At 52.1% G+C, this 20,608-nt stretch overlaps 1 protein-coding gene across 1 annotated transcript in view; it reads left to right on the forward strand.

Annotated features, from left to right (window-relative positions):
* The first annotated feature begins 1,426 nt into the window (after nucleotides 1-1,426).
* The window catches only part of LOC147662841 (uncharacterized), a 55,834-nt gene continuing 36,652 nt past the window's right edge, over nucleotides 1,427-20,608 (forward strand). The window contains exon 1 of the mRNA XM_086950872.1: nucleotides 1,427-1,558. The gene's annotated coding sequence lies outside the window, so the exon portion shown is untranslated. The remainder of the gene's footprint in view (nucleotides 1,559-20,608) is intronic.

The following is a 20,608-nucleotide window of genomic DNA, read 5'->3' on the forward strand; positions in this document are numbered from 1 at the left end:
CACCGGCCGCCAGAGAGGCCACTCAGACACCCCCGGGGCAGCTGAGACAGCGCCCACCGGCCCCCAAAGAGGCCACTCAGACCCCCCTCCCCCCCCCCCCCCCGTCAGCTGTGACAGCGCCCACCTGCCCCCAGAGAGGCCACTCAGACCCCCCTGGCAGCTGAGACAGCGCCCACCGGCCCCCAGAGAGGCCACTCAGACCCACCCTGGCAGCAGAGACAGCGCCCACCTGCCCCTAGAGAGGCCACTCAGACCCCCCTGGACAGCTGAGACAGCCCCCACCGGCCCCAGAGAGGCCACTCAGAACCCCCTCCACCCCCCCCCCCCCGGGCAGCTGAGACAGTGCCCACCTGCCCCCAGAGAGGCCACTCAGACCCCCCCATGGCAGCTGAGACAGCGCCCTCCGGCACCAGAGAGGCCACTCAGACCCCCCTGGGCAGCTGAGACAGCGCCCTCCGGCCCCAGAGAGGCCACTCAGACCCCCCTGGGCAGCATAGACAGCCCCCACCTGCCCCCAGACAGGCCACTCAGACCCCCCCCCCCACCCCCCCTGGGCAGCTGAGACAGCGCCCACCGGCCCCCAGAGAGGCCAATCAGACCCCCCTGGGCAGCTGAGACAGCGCCCTCCGGCCCCCAGAGAGGCCACTCAGACCCCCCTGGGCAGCTGAGACAGCGCCCTCCGGCCCCCAGAGAGGCCACTCAGACCCCCCTGGGCAGCTGAGACAGCCCCCACCTGCCCCTAGAGAGGCCACTCAGACCCCCCTGGGCAGCTGGCTGCGCTCGAACCATAGAGAGAGCGCCCAAATCCTGCCGCCCCCCCCTAGGGTTTGGTGTGCACTCCCAGAGTCTGATGTCAAGTAGACAGCAGGGCTGGGAGGGGGGGCACTGACTGAGAGACAAGCTGCGAGACGAGGAGAGAGGAGCGGCAGAGAGGAGAGACAGGCGCTAGAAGAGGATGAGACAGTCACTGCTGGAAGAGGACACAACAGAGACAGACAGGGCAGCGGGGACAGAGCAGGAGGCCCGGGAAGAGTCAGACGGCAGGACTCAAGGCGCTATAGTGAGGCGCTAGAGGATGAAAGGCTCAGACAGGCAGGGGGGGGGGGGCTGAAGTGCAAAGAGCCAGACAGAGATCACAAAACCAGACTTTGACGCTCAAAGAGCTGCCTGCCCCGGGGTGCCCTGCCCCCACCCCTCGCCTGAAGCTAGAGACAAGGAATGAGGTGAAGAGAGGTCACAGGGCATGGATGCTCCAGGGGGGCCTCTCACCTGGCGGCGGAGTCCGGCTTCAAAACCCGTCCAACCGGGGGAGCTTGTCTCACCTGCGCGGCTCCCCACCCCCCTCCACCCCTGCAGCTCCCGCCCCTCCCTTCACTGGGCCCCTCCCAGCTCCTCCCGCCCAAAACGACGCAGAAGTGCCTTTCCGCATTGCTAGAGATCGCGCCTAGAGTCCCACAGCGCCGAGAGGCCCTCTGATGTTCTTCTAGGCGCTGTACCCATCGAATCCTGCTCGCCCGTGATCCTGAGGAAGCAGGAGGCGGAACGCAAGACTTCCGGAGTAAGTGTAACCTTTCCACTTCCAGTATGTTAATGTGAAGGATGTTGTGTAGCGCTGAATTCTGCCAATGCTGCTTCTGGGCGCCTGTGAAACGGATGCAGCATGTCCTCAAACAAGGCCTCCCGCGCATGTCCTGGTTCAAATGCAGCGGATAGTGCTTTCATGCGAGGGAAGGCGCTCTATTCTTTGCTAGATTATGAGCGATGGATTCTTCTAGAGCATGGGTACTCACCAGTGGTCGAAGTGGGGACAAAAAAAGTAGGGGAACTGTGGGCGGAGACTCAGGGGCGGGAAGAAGCAGAGGATTGGATTAGTGGGCGGAGTCGGAGGTGTGGCTAAAAATAGCAAAACATACCCATTTTTTGTGCATTTGACATTTCACTGCCCAGTTACAGTTTATAACATTATTTAATTCAAACAATCGATACGCATGTTTATTTGAGGTTTAATATATAAGTTGTTTATAATTAATTCATTTACAGTGTGGGCCATGTTTCCAATCACAGAATATTCCAAATACGCTTCTAAGTGGCGTATGGGACACAAGCAGAGCAGAGCACTCTCCGTATACTACTAGGGTTACTGCGCATGTCTGTCTCATTTTTATCCGACAGGACAAAGCACAAAGCATCCTGGGAATTGTAGTGTCGCGTTTGCCATTTTACTTCTGGGCCTACACAAAACAGTAAGATTCAAGATTAGTGATAACTTGTTACTGGTTGAAAGTCCCCCTCATCACATTGTGCTAGTAAGGCAACTCTCACACTGAACTGAGATAAGGAATGCTTCAGCAGTCAGAAGGAACGGCAGCATCATGGATGCTGTGGAGAACTCCAGAAGCCTGTAAGGGGGAGAGCTACAGGATTCCAAGGAGATGGGTAAAGCCTTTCAGGGACCTAAAAGGAGGGAGAAAGGGATCCAAGAGACTGAAATAGTGGAGAGATCACAGGAGGATCAGGGTAGAAGGTACTGCTGCGGCAGGTGCCCAGGGGGAGGGATCACGCAGGAAACTGAAAGGAGAGAGTGTTGCAAGCGCCTAAAAGAGTGGGGCAGGAATGATAAGAGCGAGACATTGGTCAAGATCCCTGCATTGAAGTAAAAAAAGAATGAGAAATATGAATGTGCATGCATCAGGAGAGTTGGAGTGAGCTCTCTCGGTCCCATAAGGAAGGAAGTGATGTTACTCAATAAAAGAACGTATAGTGCTACAGGAGCCTGTAGATAGGGATCATAACAGAATTAGAGTGATGTGATGGCTTCTTGTCATCTGCACACTACTTTTCAACTCATGGGCTTTGCTTTGACATGTAAGTGCATTCTGGGGTTGTAGTCATTGTTGATTTCAATTGAGCCAATTGGACAAACACACCTGATAACAATGACATGAGTGGAGAAGTGTGGCTCAGGGGTTAGAGGCGGCAGACCCGGAAGCTGAGATCGGCCCTGGACCAGGGTTCAATTCCCCGCCTCGGCAGGTCTTGGGCTCAAAAATTCCACGGACTCGATAATTCTCGCTCTGGTGCCTTCTCGACCCACGGGTTCACACTCTGCGACTCTGGGCAATAGCTTGCTTAATCTCCACAACGGCCCCTCGCGGCGGGATGCCTGGCTTTCACCTTGTGGATACCCTGCCGGGGTTATCTCACAGGGGAATACCAGGACGGGTTCCCTAAGCAAGCGCTTAGATACCGACCTTGGTCAGTGATTTGCGCTATATAAATACATGTACATTTACATGTAAAAAGCAAAATGTATGAATGGAAAAGAGGTGTCCCGGTAACATGGAATCTGGTCATCTTAATCAGGGTCCTAGAGAGACCTGTATCTATTAGAAGTTTATAGAGCTGCACGAGCCTTTAGGAACTTTAAGTCCTGTTGCTAAATCTGGAGATAGGGAGCCTGCCGGGTTAGGAATAGAGTACGTGCTGCAGGAATTTGGAGACCGTGAATTAGGGTACAGAACTTGGACAACAAAGCTGCTTTTCTGGTGCTTATAGGCACTGCTGAGCTCTGTTGTAGGCCTCAGCCCTGCAGAGCTCAGATTAACAACCTCAATGCATACGTTTCTGATTGAGCATCTGTAATCACACCAATGATGTCATACTTGTTGAGTATACTAAAGAGGAGGGTGCGTTCCTACGTGTTTAGCCTCTCTGCCTGTCATTTCTACTTTATTGACATTGTTTTGATCGCACTGCGATGAAAGGGGTCTGGCGAGCATGGGCTGAGTGGGGAACATGCTGCCCTGGGCCATGCCCACCTGCCAGGGCTTCTCCCACTCTGCCTACCCGAGCATGTTGAATGAAGCCCTGTACTGGGGGAGGCAGAAAGAGAGGCAGTCAGTGGCAGGTCCACTCTGAAGTCCGTCCCAACAATCTCGTCCAGCAGCAGCGCTCAGCACAGAGGGCCGAATGCTGTCCATGGTGATGGAATGCACACAATGGACAGAGGCAGCAACAGCAAGAGGTCGAAGGTTGAGGCATATTTTCACAATGAAAAATTAGGTACTCTGACATCATCCAATGAGAGGCTCAGGTAGGGTACATGCATTCACCAATGGATGAGAGCGAGAGCAGCATAGACGACGTAGGAAAAGTACAGCTGCCAAGCCACATGCATGTATTTTTGAAAAGTTATGTTCACCTCCACTGCTGTGTGAAAGAAATGTATAGCACTGGCCCTGTAAAATATGTGCCGGTGCTGAGCACCGGAAAAAACAGCACACATTAGGCACTGGCTGAAATAAAGCTGGTTTTGGCTTTAAAGGTTGGGCGTCTCCTGCCCGAATCGGACATATTGACAACATGTATGAATTTTAAATGCCCGCAGTGAGTCTGGCATGGGTGGTGCCGCCAACTGCACTGGCTTCTGAGCAGGGCACTACACATTGAAAAAAAATAACACAAAAAAACAGCAGATAAGAAATTTGACATTTTCCGTTTGTTAAACAAAATGCACCAGGTATTTTATTCCCCCCACTTACTTGATGTTTGTGGAGTTCAGCTTCAGAGGCAGCCCAGGCTCCCCATGCAGGCTGTAAAGGAGGGGTCGGGGACCTCTGGGCAGGCACGGAGAGTCATTTCCAGGAGAGGCTGGGTCAGCTTTTCAGTGGCTGGCTGGAGAGCAGATTCATAGCAAGTCACAAAGTCCCCCAGGTGGCGTCCGTCAGTCTGCTTGACACCAAAAAATCATTGTCACAGGTCACAGTGGGGGCTGGCAGCGTCCTCACAAATGAGGTGTGAATGACGGGCTCACGGCAGCAGCAGGGCCATCAGAGTAGCTGGTTTCGCACTATGCTACACTGATGGCCCTTGCAGTCTCACTTTGCAGGCCCATTAGACACAGCGGGGAAGGGGAGGAGGTCGGGCGCACTGCAGAGGACTTCCTCAATATTCACTTTGCACCACTCATGCGGGAAAAAAAGGTGTGCTTTTAAAGTATGGCTATTCCTACAGTCCCGGTACGCTCTTTCAAAACTAAGAAGTAGGGGAACGGACTAACATCATTTTTAGAAGTAGGGGCACGCCGTGCCCTTCCGTTCCCGCCCACTTCTAACGCTGGTACTCACAAACTTTCTTTCTGGGACCAAATTTACAGTGTGGTTTGTGTCCGAGAACCGCACCGGTGGGGGCAGGGTCAGTGAGGGAGGGGGCGGGGCTAGAGCAACAAAAAAAACTGTGACCATGAGGTTGAACACAGGTCCCTGCAGCGGACGCCTTCGTCCACTGAGCTACCAGACCCGGAATATACGCATCTCCCCCTCTCTCTCCCTCCCTGTTTCTCTCTGTCTCCCTCACTCCCCTTCCCTCACTCCCCTTTCCTAACTCCCTCACTCCCTCCCTTTCACTCACTCCCTCACTCTCCTTCCCCCACTCTCCTTCCCTCACTCCCCTTCCCTCACTCCCTCCCCTGACTCCCTCCCTCCCCTTCCCTCACTCCATCCCCTCACTCTCTCCCCTGACTCCCTCCCTCCCCTTCCATCCCTCCCCTTCCCTCACTCCCTCCCTCCCTCACTCCCCTTCCCTCACTCCCCCTTACTCCCTCCCTCACTCCACTTCCCTCACTCTCTCCCTCACCCCTCCCTCACTCCCTCACTCCCTTCCCTCACTCCCTCATCCCCCTTCCCTCATCCCCCTTCCCTCACTCTCCCTCACTCCCCTTCCCTCACTCCCTTCCCTCACTCCCTCCCTGACTCCCCTTCCCTGACTCCCTCCCTCACTCCCCTTCTTTCACTCCCCTTCCTTCCCTCACTCCCTCCCCCCTCCCTCACTCACTCACCTTCCCTCACTCCATCTCCCTCCTTCTTTCGCCCTCCTCCTTCTTTCGCCCTCCTTCCTCTGTCACCCTCCTTCCTCTGTCGCCCTCCTCCCTCTATCTGTCTCCCTCCCTCCCTCTGCCTGTCTCTCTTTCTCTGTCTCCATTTCTCTGTCTCCCTTTCCCTCCCTCTCCCTCTGTCTCCCTCCTTTCCCCTCCCTTCCTCTACCTCTATCTCTCTCCCTCCCTCTGTCACCCTCTGTCATCTCACACTGCCTGTGTGTCAAACCGGGCTGAGACAGCTTCCCTGGCGAGAGCACATAGCCGCACCCAAGCACTTCACAGGTCTTTAAAATACAATTTGCATTTTAATGGGGCCTTGCTGTATTTCTCCTCCTCTTAGTGCCCCCGCAGTTCCACTCTGACGATCGCTGGAATGAATCGCTCGGCCCCCATAGAGCAGCAGAGTCTCTCAGAGTGTCTCTGCTGCAACCAGCAGTGTTTGCAGACACTCTTTAAAAATGGCTTTTAAAACATGGGTACAATGTCTCAAGGTCCGCGGGCCGCCACGGAAAGCTTGCCAAGCCGCTGGCGGCCCGCTGGCCGTACTATGATAACCCGTATTTTAGAGGGTCTGGGGAGAGCGGAGGAGTGAGAGCTGGGAAGACTGCGCCTGTGACGAAGGCTACAGATGTCAAAGCAGAAAGTGAGAAGCTTCATTAAACAAGCAACAAACACTAGCGACTTGCGCGGTGGGGGGAGAGGAGGGAGGTGGGCGCGATTCACTCGCGGCAGGGATAATTGCTGCCAGATGGTGGCGCGCTCTCCTGCGACTGAATCTCCTGACGTGCACGCGTTGCCATTGAAGGCAATGGAACGCGTGCATGTGCTTGGCTGAAAAGCCAGAGCGATCGCAAGAGGTCTTTTTGCCTTTGCAACGCATGCGCGTTGCGAAGGCGAGACCTAAAAACAACAGTTGATGGACACAATGCAGAACAATGTCATACATTCACCCCAGTACAGAGATCTGTGCCTAAATCCATTGGTTTTTTTGCTCACCATTCCAGTTTGAACCCAGCCATATGCAAATCGGTCTTGACCCTGTGCCTCATGGAAACAGTACAGCCTGAACTGCCAAGCCAGGTCCTCCCTGGACTGGAAACCAGCATCCTAGGAACGGTTTTGGGGTGTCACCCCTCTTCAGCCAGGATAGCTTGATTCCAGTGCCATGGAGAGCACGGGACCTACGTCTTGGCATACCCGTCCCACTCGGGCTAACAAATGCAAAAACAACAGTTGATGGACAGAATGCAGTACAATGTCTTACATTCACCCCAGTAGAGAGATCTGGGTCTAAGTACATCATTTTTTTGCTCACCATTCCATTCCAGTTTTAACTCAGCCATATGCCAATCAGTCCTGACCCTGTGCCTCATGGGAACAGTCCAGCCCGAACTGCCAAACCAGGCCCTTTCTGGACTGGAAACAAGCATCCTAGGACCGGTTTCGGGGTTTCACCCAGGTCTCTTGACTGGGTGAAATGTTTTGATTTGTTCTGCATTCCGTCCATCAATTGTGTGTCTTTTGATCGCAACATGTAGCAGTAACCGCTGTGGGAAGTACCAATAATGGACAAATTGCGCCGGGGCACACAGATAGTATAGTCGCATGTCAGGCGCTTCAAATCCTCCCCGATCGAATGGCTTTGAAAGCATGTCCCAGCTGCATCTCGGTTTCTTACTGCCCCACACAAGGGTAAGTAGAGCTGTCTGAAGCATATTGAACCGTGCAATATTGATCCTGATGGGTATATTCATCAGAGGAGTTTGGGCAAGATTGTCATTTTTGTGACCGCGATCCTGTCCACCAAGAGGCAGCTTAGCCCATCGTGGTGTTTGCTCAGTGATTCGGGTAATGACTCGTCCATAATCCATTGAGAGCACCGTATCAGGGTCTCTATGCAGCCATATCCCTAAATATTTCACCGGGTCAGTAGACCACGCCAGCTCTACCTCTTTGGTTTCCGCCGTCAGCGGAAAGACTGTTGATTTATCCCTAATCTGGAATATCTCTCAAATTGTACATATTCCCTCAGTAGTGCCAGGAGATTCGGCAGGTTCATGTTCATATAGCATCATATCATCTGCGTAGAGCGAGACCCCAAGAGGTCTCTGCCGGAATCGCAGCGCTGCATGAGCATGTTTTTGATTAATTTTACAAGCTAAAGGCTCGAATGCAAGTGAAAAGATAATCTGCGACAAAGGGCATCCCTGCCTTGTGCCTCTTCTAATTGAGAACGCATTTGAGACCCAGCCATTCACTCGCACTCGGACCTCCGGCTCATTATATAATATTTTGACCCATTTAAGGAAAAACTGTGGCATACCCATTCTAAGTAAAACAGTAAACATATACTTTTTTTCCTTGCTCCTTGACATATATCTTGTGGGCCAACAAACGTCTAGATCTCTGCACCAATTCTTGTTTGGTGTGCTAGTCACAAGGTCCCTTCTTTTGGCAAGAATTTCTGATTCAGGGTACTGCTCGTACTCCCGTTCCAATGCTGAGATCTCTGTCGCCAGCTTGCTGATGCTGCGCCTTAAGTCCTTCAACACACCGGTCAGTGCACTGATGCTTTCTCCCCGTTGCATAACTTTGAATGCCTCCCATAACAGCCCAGCACTATCTACTGAGCCCTTATTTTCTATGTGGTTGTTTCTTATTGCATTTCCCATAGTGCTCTTAATGACAGGGTCTGTAAGGGAAGCCTGCTGTAATCTCCACATAAAAGGTGGTCACGCACAAACTGGGATTTGCTCAAACGCTCCGTCCATCATCCCCTTTTGTATCGCCCTGATGCCTGTCCATGTGCATATCTAAACAGATGTTAAAATCCTCCTCCCCCACAATATCTCCACAGGAGGATACATGGAGATTCAACGTCTAACGTCAGTGAAAAAAGCAGGGTCTTCTAGATTGGAGCCGTATATGTTTACCAACAGTACCATCGCACCTATCTTACCCAGGATAATCACTACACTGCCCTGCTCATCCGTCTCTGAGCTGATCATAGCAAATGACACACCTTTTTAGGGCTCGCCTGCTGTGCGCATGCGCACAGCTGGAAGCTCTATAGGGGCTTATCCAGTGTTTAACCACCACTGGCGATTCAACTGGCGATTCCTTTGAGTGCATGTGCTTTTTAGGTCATTGCGCAAGCGCAAGCCCTAAAAAGCGCGTGCACAATGCCACCAGCCATCTGCCTGCCTGCCTCGCATTACCACATCAAAGGCAGCCGTCCCAGGTCATTTGTCACCTCCTAATTATTCACTGCCTGCCGGCCGTATTTTCAGTTTCGTCTCCTAATCTTCCCGACCCTTGCTGCAACAACTGTTTATGCTCTGCTTGAAAAGAAACATGGAATGCATGCTGTATCCAGGACCACGAATTCCATGCTTCTTAAGAGGGCTTTTCGGAGTTTTGGTTTAAGTACTGAGTGCACTGTGTAGTAGCTAGCTAAGGCGCAGTTATGTTGCCATGTGCTGTTGACGTGCCCAGACAACATTCATATATATTTTCTTTCCTTTCTGCACACATTGTTGTGGAATTTTGACTTGCGATCTGAACATCATCTGCGCCAGCTTGTCACCTATGTACTACGTGCACGGCAGCTATTCTAGGTCACCTATGTATTACGGGCATGGCAGCCATTTTAGGTATCATGGTCTCCCTGTCCGCGATCGATCGCCAGCACGTCCCTCTGACCCAGCAAGCATCCTCCGCGCACCCCGGCTCCCCCTCCCTCCTCCTCCTTACGAGCAGGACCCTTCTGCATGACCACTGTCCTTGGGAGTCACGCTAGCGCCTGACCAACACCTCCTCTCCTCCCATGAATGCCCCTCTGTTGACAAACCTCCCTTCTGCGCTGGATTGACCACGCGGCATGAATACCACTCCATTGATAGCCCCTCACCCCGTGTCCGATTGTCCACACAGGTCCGGGGCCATTGCCTAAGCCGGGAGATCTCATTTACTGCCCTTTATTGTATGAGGTCGCTCTCCTTCAAAGGACCCTCTATTGACCCAGGCCTCCCCACCCCCTGTGATATGATCAGGCGCACACATCCTAAGACTCGACGAAACATTCAGCTGCGTGATGGTCCCCTCCCCTTATCAGCAGGTTGAGAAACTCTATTGTGAAGGTATATGGGGGTAGGATTGACACTAGGATTACGGGGATGTCTTTTTCTTGCCTCACAAGGATCTGATTGTATCGAAAGAAGGTCACATGCCATAAACCAGTGTATAAGAGGCCAGGCCTCCGAGAGGCTGCTAGAGCACCTCGACATGATACCTTGTTGTCTGATCTGATGTGTTCTGCTCCGTCGGAATAAACTTCTGTTTCCTGCCTTCTGGTCTCCGGCGCCTGCCTCATTGCTTGGTAATCTTGAATGGTACAAGGGCGGTTAGCGCCGGGCAAATCTTGAGAAAGGTCCTAGCCCTACCTTTTTCTACAAATTGGCGTCCCAAAGCGTGGGGCCCATCAGCGACACGTGGATCCAGTGGGAGAGGTCCCGATGACAGAGTGAACGACTGCAACGATCGGGAAGAGCTCGTGTCCGATAGACCCTCGTCTGACAGCCGATCATCCGACCTTCACTAGTTCTGAACAGACCTCTCTCGAGTGATCTACGGTCCTGACTGGGAACCATCAGGAGTGCCGCGAACAACACGAAGGAGAGAGGACGATCGGGCGCTGGATCCAGAGGACAGGAAACCGTCCATGCGGTCCGGGTAAGGTCGTGTAAACACGACGAATTGAGGAAATTGTTTTTGGATAATACTAGTATTACGCTTTGTTGAAACCCTCTGGAGATTCACTGTCTGCAAACGGGGAAAAGCAAACAGGCTCTCTCTTTGCAAGCAGTGAAGGATAGGTAACGCAGACTTTTGTCCCCATTGTAATCCGTCGTACCTATCTTCCTCCCCCACTGTTTCCCGAACTATCGTTCGTGGATTATTGTCTGGAGATTCTTTGTCTGCAAACAGGGGAGAACAAGGCCTCTCTTTGCAGGTAGAGAAAGAGTGGGTAACGATAATTTTTCGTGCCCACTTATTCTCCCCACTGGATTGTTTGATTGGCCGATTATTCGGTATTGGTTCTTTTGAGGTATTCACGGCCTCCAAACAACGTAGAATAGAAATATTCTGTCTAGTCTTTGTCCGCCGTGATAAGATAGGTAGTGCAGACTTTTGTCCCCGTTGTAATCCGTCATGCCTGTCTTCTCCCCACTGGTTGGTAGCCTGTTTAGCCCGGACCGCTTATTAGAGATGAACCATCCAGCTCCACTGGAGGGCACCCCTAATAAGGACATGTTCACTAAGTATGGACTAGTCGCTATAGCTTACACTAAACTATGGCATAAATATACGAAAAAGAACCTTGAAAGTCAGTGGCCACTGATAGGTTCCTTTGACGAAAATAAAATAAAAACATTAGAAATAGCGCTCCAGAAGAATAAGACCACGCCCACTATGCTCGACAGTATCGGCATGTGGCGCAAAGAAACGGAACAACGAAAGAAAAGAGAGGAAGCAAAAATAGGGAAAGAATTACGGAAGGCAGCCCACCTAGCCGCAAAGCAACTAGAAGAAGAAATAAAAGAAAGAAAGGAAACTATGCAAAACCAAGAATTAGGGTCGACAGGCCAATGTCCTGTTAGGACCCCCTCTACGCTCTACCCTGAATTGCCCTCCAAACAACGAGCGAACGACGAGCTACTACTAGGTCCCCCAACCATCTACATGCCCCCTCCATATGCCCCCTGCCGACAAAGCTTTCACGCTCCGAGTGTGAGCGAAAGCGATCTCAGGGCTAGTGCACCAGCCCTCACGGCCTTTGCACCAGCCACATTAACAACCTCATCAGACGACCCCGAGTCTAGCAAACAATCATCGGCCAGATTAAATAGATTAAGCAAAGATGAGCGGGATGGGATCGACAAAATAGCAAAGACCTTGGTAGAACGAAGGGAGAGCGAAGAGTACACGATGAACATATATAATTCACATGCCGAAAGCCACAGACGGCATTTTATTTTGCGATTCAGCTACCACACCCTGAACGCGTATGAAGATAGGTATCAGAGCAAGGGTCCCGCTAAATTAACAACGCTGTATAGGAAAATTGATGTTGGAGATGGGACTGAACGTGAGGCGACGGAGCTCTTCATGCAAATGCTTGAGGTCTTCCGCCACCTCACAGAACAGAAACCAGAAGCCAAGGTTACGGTCCCTGAAACAACCTCGGCAGAAGTAGCCAATACCATGATGCCTATCAGAGAAGCGGCTCCTTACTGGATCCCGCCACGGGGCCAGGGAACGAGCGATGATATTAACAATGAAAATGCGAAAGGAAGGGTTGTGTACAATTGGGTTTACCAACCATGGGACCGACAAGATATCCTAACCTTTAAGCAAACCCTGCCCGACTTAAGAAAGAACCCGACAGCATTTTATACCGAATTGGGTACAGCCTTGGGTTCAACAATAATGACTATAGCAGATATTGACTTGTTCTTTGGGCTATGTCTGCCAGCCGACGTGTGGAAGCAAATCCGGAAGGCTGACCACACGGATCTGTTTGGACATACCTGGGACCAACTCGGTAAACTAGACAGACAGCGAGAGCCAGGGAGTAAACCAGTGAAGGACATACTGGAACTCCCAGATAAAATAGTTCAGAAATTAAAAACACTGGTCCCGGAAAGAAAAGTAGACTGGTCGATAGTCACGGCCTGTCGACAGAAACCCCAGGAAGATGTGTCAGAATACTTCTCCCGATTTGAGACAGTGTTCTCCGACTACAGTGGCCAGGACATGACCACCGCAACCGGACAGCACCTGTTTGTGCAAAACTATGTAAAAGGACTAACTCAAGAAGTCTCCCAAAAACTACAGACAAGTGAGAGTAGCTGGGGGGCCTCCAAACCCGCAGCTATCCTTCAGAAGGCTCAGTATTACGAGCACCAAAAGAATGAGAATGATAGGGCGTCCGAGAAAAAGAAGAAAGATTTGAAGGAGAGGGTAATGATAGCCCAGATACAGGGTATAGCTCTAGGACGGGAACATCAAAGGGGGAACTACCAATCGAACGCCCCCAGAGATCTACCTCCTAAGGATCACACCCCGACATCTCACACTGGACGGAGAGACGTTAGCAATGACCAATGCGCTTTCTGCAAAGGGCTCGGCCATTGGAAATTCCAGTGTCCGGTTTTGCTAGAGATGAATAGAAATAGGGATTCCAGGGACGTGGCAGGTGGTCCGCGGAATAGAGTACAGGGACGAGGGAACTCCAACGACACTAACAATGACAGATCAGGAAGACTGAATACATTTGACCGTCCCCGACAGAATCAATATCAGCTATCTGAAGGTGAAAATGCCCCTGATTTTGCATAGGACTGCCAGGGGCAAGGGAGGGATCCAGTCGAGCTCTGTGTTGACCAGCAAGGTCCTTATGTCACCGCTAAGGTCTTGGGTACAGAGTCTCCATTCTTGGTAGACACTGGGGCGACACGTAGTGTGTTATCAAAACAACTGATTCTAAGGGCACCCTTGTCTGGCTCACACATAACGTCGATAGGTTTCGATGGGACGCCCTCCACTAACCCCCTGTCCGTACCTATTACCTTTGACCTAGAAAGCAACACTGCTGACGCGACATTTCTACTCTCTTCCAACTCCCCTGACGCCATTATGGGCATTGACTTACTGAAACATTTTCGAGCTACCATTAGGTGTTCCCCAGATGGAATACGAGTCATCCTGTACGACAACCCAGACATGCCCAGATCCCGTCCCCCACGACACATGTGCTGCATAACTAACGCTGACCTGTCCTTGCTTGACGCCCTGCCCCCGTACCTGTGGGCCAAAAACGACTCTGATGTGGGGCGAATGATGATTGACCCTATCCACATAACTGTACGACAGGACGCTATGCTCCCGAAACTCCCACAATATCGGATATCCCCAGAGGGTGAGAAGGCACTGGTAGCGATCATTCAGTCTCTGGTAGATGCAGGAGTGGTTGAAGAAGTGGTTAGCAACGTCTGCAACAGCCCAATCCTACCTATTGTTAAGAAACAAGGTGAAGGAGATGAGAAAGCGTACCGCTTCATCATCGACTTACGAGAGATTAACAAAGTGGTTGTACCCCAATATCCTGTGGTCTCTGATATCACCACCATTCTGACCCTCATCCCGTCCACTGCCACCACCTTCTCTGTTATCGACCTTAAAAATGCATTTTTCTCTATCCCCATCCATCCAGACAGCCGTTATCTTTTCGGCTTCACTTTAAAATCTCGCTCGTACCGATTCTGTAGAGCTCCCCAGGGGTACACTGAAAGTCCCAGCATTTACAGCCAGGCCCTCAAAAGACAGCTGGATGCTTTCCAGCTACCAGAGGGAGTGGTGTTGATCCAATATGTCGATGATATCCTTTTGGCGGCCGACACCACCCCGCTGGCAACGACAGCCACCGTCCAACTCCTACACTTCCTTGCAGAAAATGGCCATAAAGTCTCCAAAAAGAAACTACAGTTCTGCCAGCCACAAGTAACTTACCTAGGCCATCTCCTGTCCAAGGAAGGGAGGAAACTTACCCCTGACCGAATCCAAACTATCCTAGACACCCCCATCCCAAAAACGCAAAAGCAGGTCCGCTCTTTGGTTGGCCTAACCTCTTTTTGCAGACAGTGGTTGCCTAATTACAGCCTCATTGTGAAACCATTACTTGCCCTGCTGACCAAAGATGTCCCCTCCCCGCTTCCTTGGACCACTGAGTGTCAAGCCTCCTTTAAGGAATTACGGGATGCACTCTGCTCAGCACCCGTCCTCGGAACGCCGGATTACTCCAAACCCTTCTCCCTCTTCACCCACGAAAGGGAGGGATGCGCATTGTCTGTCCTGACTCAATCGATTGGCCCTAAGCAGCGCCCTTGTGCCTACTTCTCCGCCACTCTTGATCCTGTAGCCAGAGCCTTACCTGCCTGCCTTCGAGCAGTAGCTGCCGCTGCTGTCTCCATCCGTCAGAGCGAGGGAATCGTACTTTCCAACTCCCTCACTGTATTAGTGCCCCATGCAGTTGACACCCTTTTGAACCAGACAAAGACCCAACACCTGACTAGCGCACGACTGACAGGGTACGAGTTGACTCTGCTTGCACCCCACATCACACTTAAGAGATGCACGACTTTGAATCCTGCCACATTGTTACCCTTGCCTGAAAACGACCCCGACGTTCCTCCCATACACGACTGTGTGACTCTCACAGACGAACAGACTAGGAGTAGGGTTGACCTCCGAGACACTGCTTTTCCTGACCCCGATGGAGAGCTATGGGTAGACGGCTCATGCATCAAACTCCCAGATGGCACCACTTCAGCTGCCTATGCAGTGACGACAGCCCAAACAGTAGTTGAGACAGCCTGCATCACACAACGATCTGCCCAGGCAGCGGAGCTGATAGCCCTCACCCGAGCATGCATCATAGCCGCAGGGACCACCGCGAACGTGTATACGGACAGCCAGTATGCCTTCGGGGTGGTCCACCATTTTGGGCTCCTGTGGAGGGAGAGGGGATTCCTGACGTCCCACGGCACCCCAATCCTCCACGGAGATTTAGTGACCGCTCTGATTGAGGCAGTTCTCCTCCCCAAACGATTAGCGGTGATCAAATGTCAGGCACACAAAAGAGTGACAGACTTAGTCGGACAAGGGAATGCATTAGCCGACATCACTGCACGAACCACAGCTGAGAATAGGACGGTGACACGCATGTATGTGACCAGGTCACAAGCAGAAAAATGGAGTGACACAAGGGAAATGATCAGGGACATACAGTCGGCCGGCACCCCTCACGAATTGACTAAATGGGCAAGGGTGGGTTTGAAGGACGAAGAGGGTTGCTGGCGAACAAAAGATGCAAACAAATGGTTGCTGCCCGACTCATATCTGATTCCCATACTGACAATGGCTCACTCCCCCGCACACATAGGATCTGCACCCATGATCGAACTCATTTCCAAAGTCTGGCACAACGACAAAATCCCCGACTCAGCCAGACGCCTAGTTCAGCAGTGCCTCATCTGTCTGCAACACAACCCCGGGAAAGGGACTGTAGTACCCCGGGGAGGGTTCGGGACCCCCAATCACCCCTTTGAGGTCCTTCAGATGGATTACCTCCAACTAGAGAGATGCCAAAACCTGAAGTATGTACTAGTCATTGTGTGTGCCTTCAGCAAATGGGTGGAAGCCTATCCAACCCGTGACAACACTGCCATGACTACTGCCAAAGTACTACTGAAGGAATTCTTCCCTCGCTATGGCCTTTGTCGGATTTTATGGAGCGACAATGGCCCCCATTTCATAGCTGAGGTTATCCAATTAATCCTAAAAGGGTTGGGGGTGAAGCAACGATTTCATGCGGTCTTCCACCCCCAATCCGCTGGGCTAGTGGAACGCCATAATGCCACCCTGAAGCTGAAACTGGCAAAAATAGTGGCCACCACTGGACATAACTGGCCGGATGCCCTCCCACTGGCCTTGTTATCAATGCGCTCCACTCCCACCAAGCACCATTTGACCCCCTACGAGGTCGTGTTTGGGCGTCCGATGAATCTCTGGACTGCTCCCAAACCGACCTCCATTCATGACGTCCCGGACGTCCTACTATCTGATTATTTGTGCAAGTTAACTAAAACGTTGTCTGTCATCCATCAACAGGTGCAGCAGGCTATCCCCGATGCTTCCAGGGGCCCCGCCATGACATCCAACCGGGAGATTTCGTGCTGATACGAAATTTCCAGCGAACCAAGAGTCTGGAACCTCGGTGGACGGGCCCCTGGCAAGTGCTGATCACCACCCGAACGGCGCTCCGAGTGGAGGGGAAGAGGCATTGGCTGCATGCGCACCATTGCCGAAAAGTCTCTGCAAACCTGGCCGCGACAGAAAACGTCAGCACCCAAGAAGAGCTCCTGAGCAAAGACCGACCGATATTGGACTGTTATCCCGATACTGGGGCACTCGAACTTGCAAAATTCTCCGACCCCACTGTGCCATCCAGAGAAGGGTATTTCCTGCGTCGAAAGGGGGGAGTTTCGGCTAAGTAGGCCACGGACTAAGTTAAATCTCAGAACGGTGACCTAAACACAATCAAAGGTTGCCGGGAGAGAAGCTAAACGAAGTCTGTGGTTCTGCCCGCTACCGAGCTCCCTTGAAGGTGATGGAAGCGCCAGATAAGAAGATGATGGAAGCGCCAGATAAGAAGATGATGGAAGCAACAGGAAATACCCAGTATAGAAATCCAAAGACTGACAACTTGCACAAATCAAAGACAATCGCACTCTTCATTGTCTTCCTCTTCTGCCTCCTCCTCATGACCTCCTTCTGGATTCTGGAAGAAAGCACACCGGCTCATGAGGCATTGCTACCTACTGTGCAGCCGACCCCCCTGAAAGAGCATCACCTAATCTCTCTGTCGCCTCAGCTCCGAGAAAGGCGCAGGGAATTCTGGAACAATTCCTTTGTGCAACTGTTGCACCAACACAACATCGCTGCCAATGCTACGAACTGTTGGATCTGCGGGTTGCTCCCGCATGCCACCGGACACTCTATTCCCTTCATCCCTTCACCCTTCTCAGTTCACGGCTCTTGCCTCGCCTGGCTGATCCTCATGCAAGAGAGCCACAAGGATAACGCCACCTCTGGCCAGACAGTGTCACATTTCTACTCTGAGTTCTGGCTGAACAGAACTGGAAAGACTCCTGCTGCCCTGTGTCCTGCACTCACAGGCGCCACCTTCATCAAAAACATTCCAGCCAAAGAACGAGTCGAAGTACAGGTGCTCCACAATCCAGCCAGAACCACCTTTTCTCATCTACAAAAACAAACTACCGCAACACTGACTGTGGCTCTGTCTGTCATCAATGTCACAGGTCGTGTGTGCCTCGAAGGCCATGGAACGCAGCTGGTGGGCCACAGCGCCTGCCAGACCACCAGAACATTGGACTCAGCTGACCCTCCTTCCTTTGTTGCTTCTCCAAACATGTACTTTGTATGTGGCACCAAGGCCTACACCTGGCTCCCGAAGGGTTGGAAGGGTACCTGTTACATTGCCTTCGTTCTCCCACCCACATATGTAGCCCCTGCCAACCATCACAGGCAGAGGCGTGCAGACGACCTTGGGCAAGCCGACTCCACCGGAGCACAGTTCCTAGATGCAGCAAAGGGACTTGTTCCTCTGTGGGGCCCAATGGCAAACAGCCGTGCTATCCGGCACCTGACCCAGGCAGTAGAAACAACGATCAACATCACTGCCGGTATCCTCGCCAACAACACTGCAGAACTTCAGGCGGTCCGCCTCGTGACCCTCCAAAATAGACTTGTCCTAGACGTGGTCCTAGCCGACCGAGGAGGAGCATGCCGCATCATCGGATCCAGCTGCTGCACATACGTGCCTGACAACTCGCCTTCAGTCTACAAAGCCATTGAACACCTCCACAGACTTTCCTCAGAGGTTCACCAAGAACAAGAAGGATGGTCGCTTGGGAACTGGTTTTGGGACACCTTGAAGAATTGGGGTTGGAAGTTGTTTTCCTTTGTGTTGATACCTGTTGTGATCTTATGTGGGTGTTGTTTAGGTATCCAATGTCTGCCACCCTTGTGCGGCCTTGTTTCTAACTGTATGTGCCCAAAGACTTTGGACTTCCGAAATGAGCACATGAGCCCCCTCTATGAAGTAGAAATACGTGGCCTTATGGGGATGAATCCAAACTGACAAGTTGGCGAGATATGTTAAAAGGGAGGACTGTGGAATTTTGACTTGCGATCTGAACATCATCTGCGCCAGCTTGTCACCTATGTACTACGTGCACGGCAGCTATTCTAGGTCACCTATGTATTACGGGCATGGCAGCCATTTTAGGTATCATGGTCTCCCTGTCCGCGATCGATCGCCAGCACGTCCCTCTGACCCAGCAAGCATCCTCCGCGCACCCCGGCTCCCCCTCCCTCCTCCTCCTTACGAGCAGGACCCTTCTGCATGACCACTGTCCTTGGGAGTCACGCTAGCGCCTGACCAACACCTCCTCTCCTCCCATGAATGCCCCTCTGTTGACAAACCTCCCTTCTGCGCTGGATTGACCACGCGGCATGAATACCACTCCATTGATAGCCCCTCACCCCGTGTCCGATTGTCCACACAGGTCCGGGGCCATTGCCTAAGCCGGGAGATCTCATTTACTGCCCTTTATTGTATGAGGTCGCTCTCCTTCAAAGGACCCTCTATTGACCCAGGCCTCCCCACCCCCTGTGATATGATCAGGCGCACACATCCTAAGACTCGACGAAACATTCAGCTGCGTGATGGTCCCCTCCCCTTATCAGCAGGTTGAGAAACTCTATTGTGAAGGTATATGGGGGTAGGATTGACACTAGGATTACGGGGATGTCTTTTTCTTGCCTCACAAGGATCTGATTGTATCGAAAGAAGGTCACATGCCATAAACCAGTGTATAAGAGGCCAGGCCTCCGAGAGGCTGCTAGAGCACCTCGACATGATACCTTGTTGTCTGATCTGATGTGTTCTGCTCCGTCGGAATAAACTTCTGTTTCCTGCCTTCTGGTCTCCGGCGCCTGCCTCATTGCTTGGTAATCTTGAATGGTACAAGGGCGGTTAGCGCCGGGCAAATCTTGAGAAAGGTCCTAGCCCTACCTTTTTCTACATTGTTGCGATTTATTTTGCCCTGCTACTTATCATTTTCTAAGCAGACCTTTAAAATTCGTCATTCCTTAAAATATAGTGTAGCTTCGGTATTAATTAAACACCAACAGGTTTAACAAAACCTTCTCCCAATGCAGATGTTAACAAACAAACCTCTCATTTACGGTTCGTACTCTTTTCTTTTCTGTGATTTAGTTTTCCTTCCAGAATAATGTCCTACATATTTTTCTGCATGTATCTGTTGGAACAGTAGCAAGCACTTGTCATAATTTATCCAGCATCGTTAAAGGATAGATTTTTTTTGTTTTGAGAGTTGTAATTTCCGTTAAGGCTCCCACCACACAGCTTCACCTACACAGCTCCACCAAGGCACCCACCACACAGCTCCACCGAGGCACCCACCACACAGCTCCACCGAGGCACCCACCACACAGCTCCACTGATGCACCCACCACACAGCTCCACCGACACAGCTCCACCGATGCACCCACCACCCAACTCCACCTACACAGCTCCACCGATGCACCCACCACACAGCTCCACCGATGCACCCACCACACAGCTCCACCGAGGCTCCCACCACACAGCTTCACCTACACAGCTCCACCAAGGCACCCACCACACAGCTCCACCGAGGCACCCACCACACAGCTCCACCGAGGCACCCACCACACAGCTCCACTGATGCACCCACCACACAGCTCCACCGACACAGCTCCACCGATGCACCCACCACCCAACTCCACCTACACAGCTCCACCGATGCACCCACCACACAGCTCCACCGATGCACCCACCACACAGCTCCACCGAGGCACCCACCACACAGCTCCACCGAGGCACCCACCACACAGCTCCACCGAGGCACCCACCACACAGCTCCACAGATGCACCTACCACACAGCTCCACCGATGCACCCACCACACAGCTCCACCGATGCACCCACCACACAGCTCCACCGATGCACCCACCACACAGCTCCACCGATGCACCCCCCACACAC

This window comes from Lissotriton vulgaris, unplaced genomic scaffold (genome assembly GCF_964263255.1).
Source record: "Lissotriton vulgaris unplaced genomic scaffold, aLisVul1.2 SCAFFOLD_1795, whole genome shotgun sequence".
NCBI lineage: Eukaryota > Metazoa > Chordata > Amphibia > Caudata > Salamandridae > Lissotriton > Lissotriton vulgaris.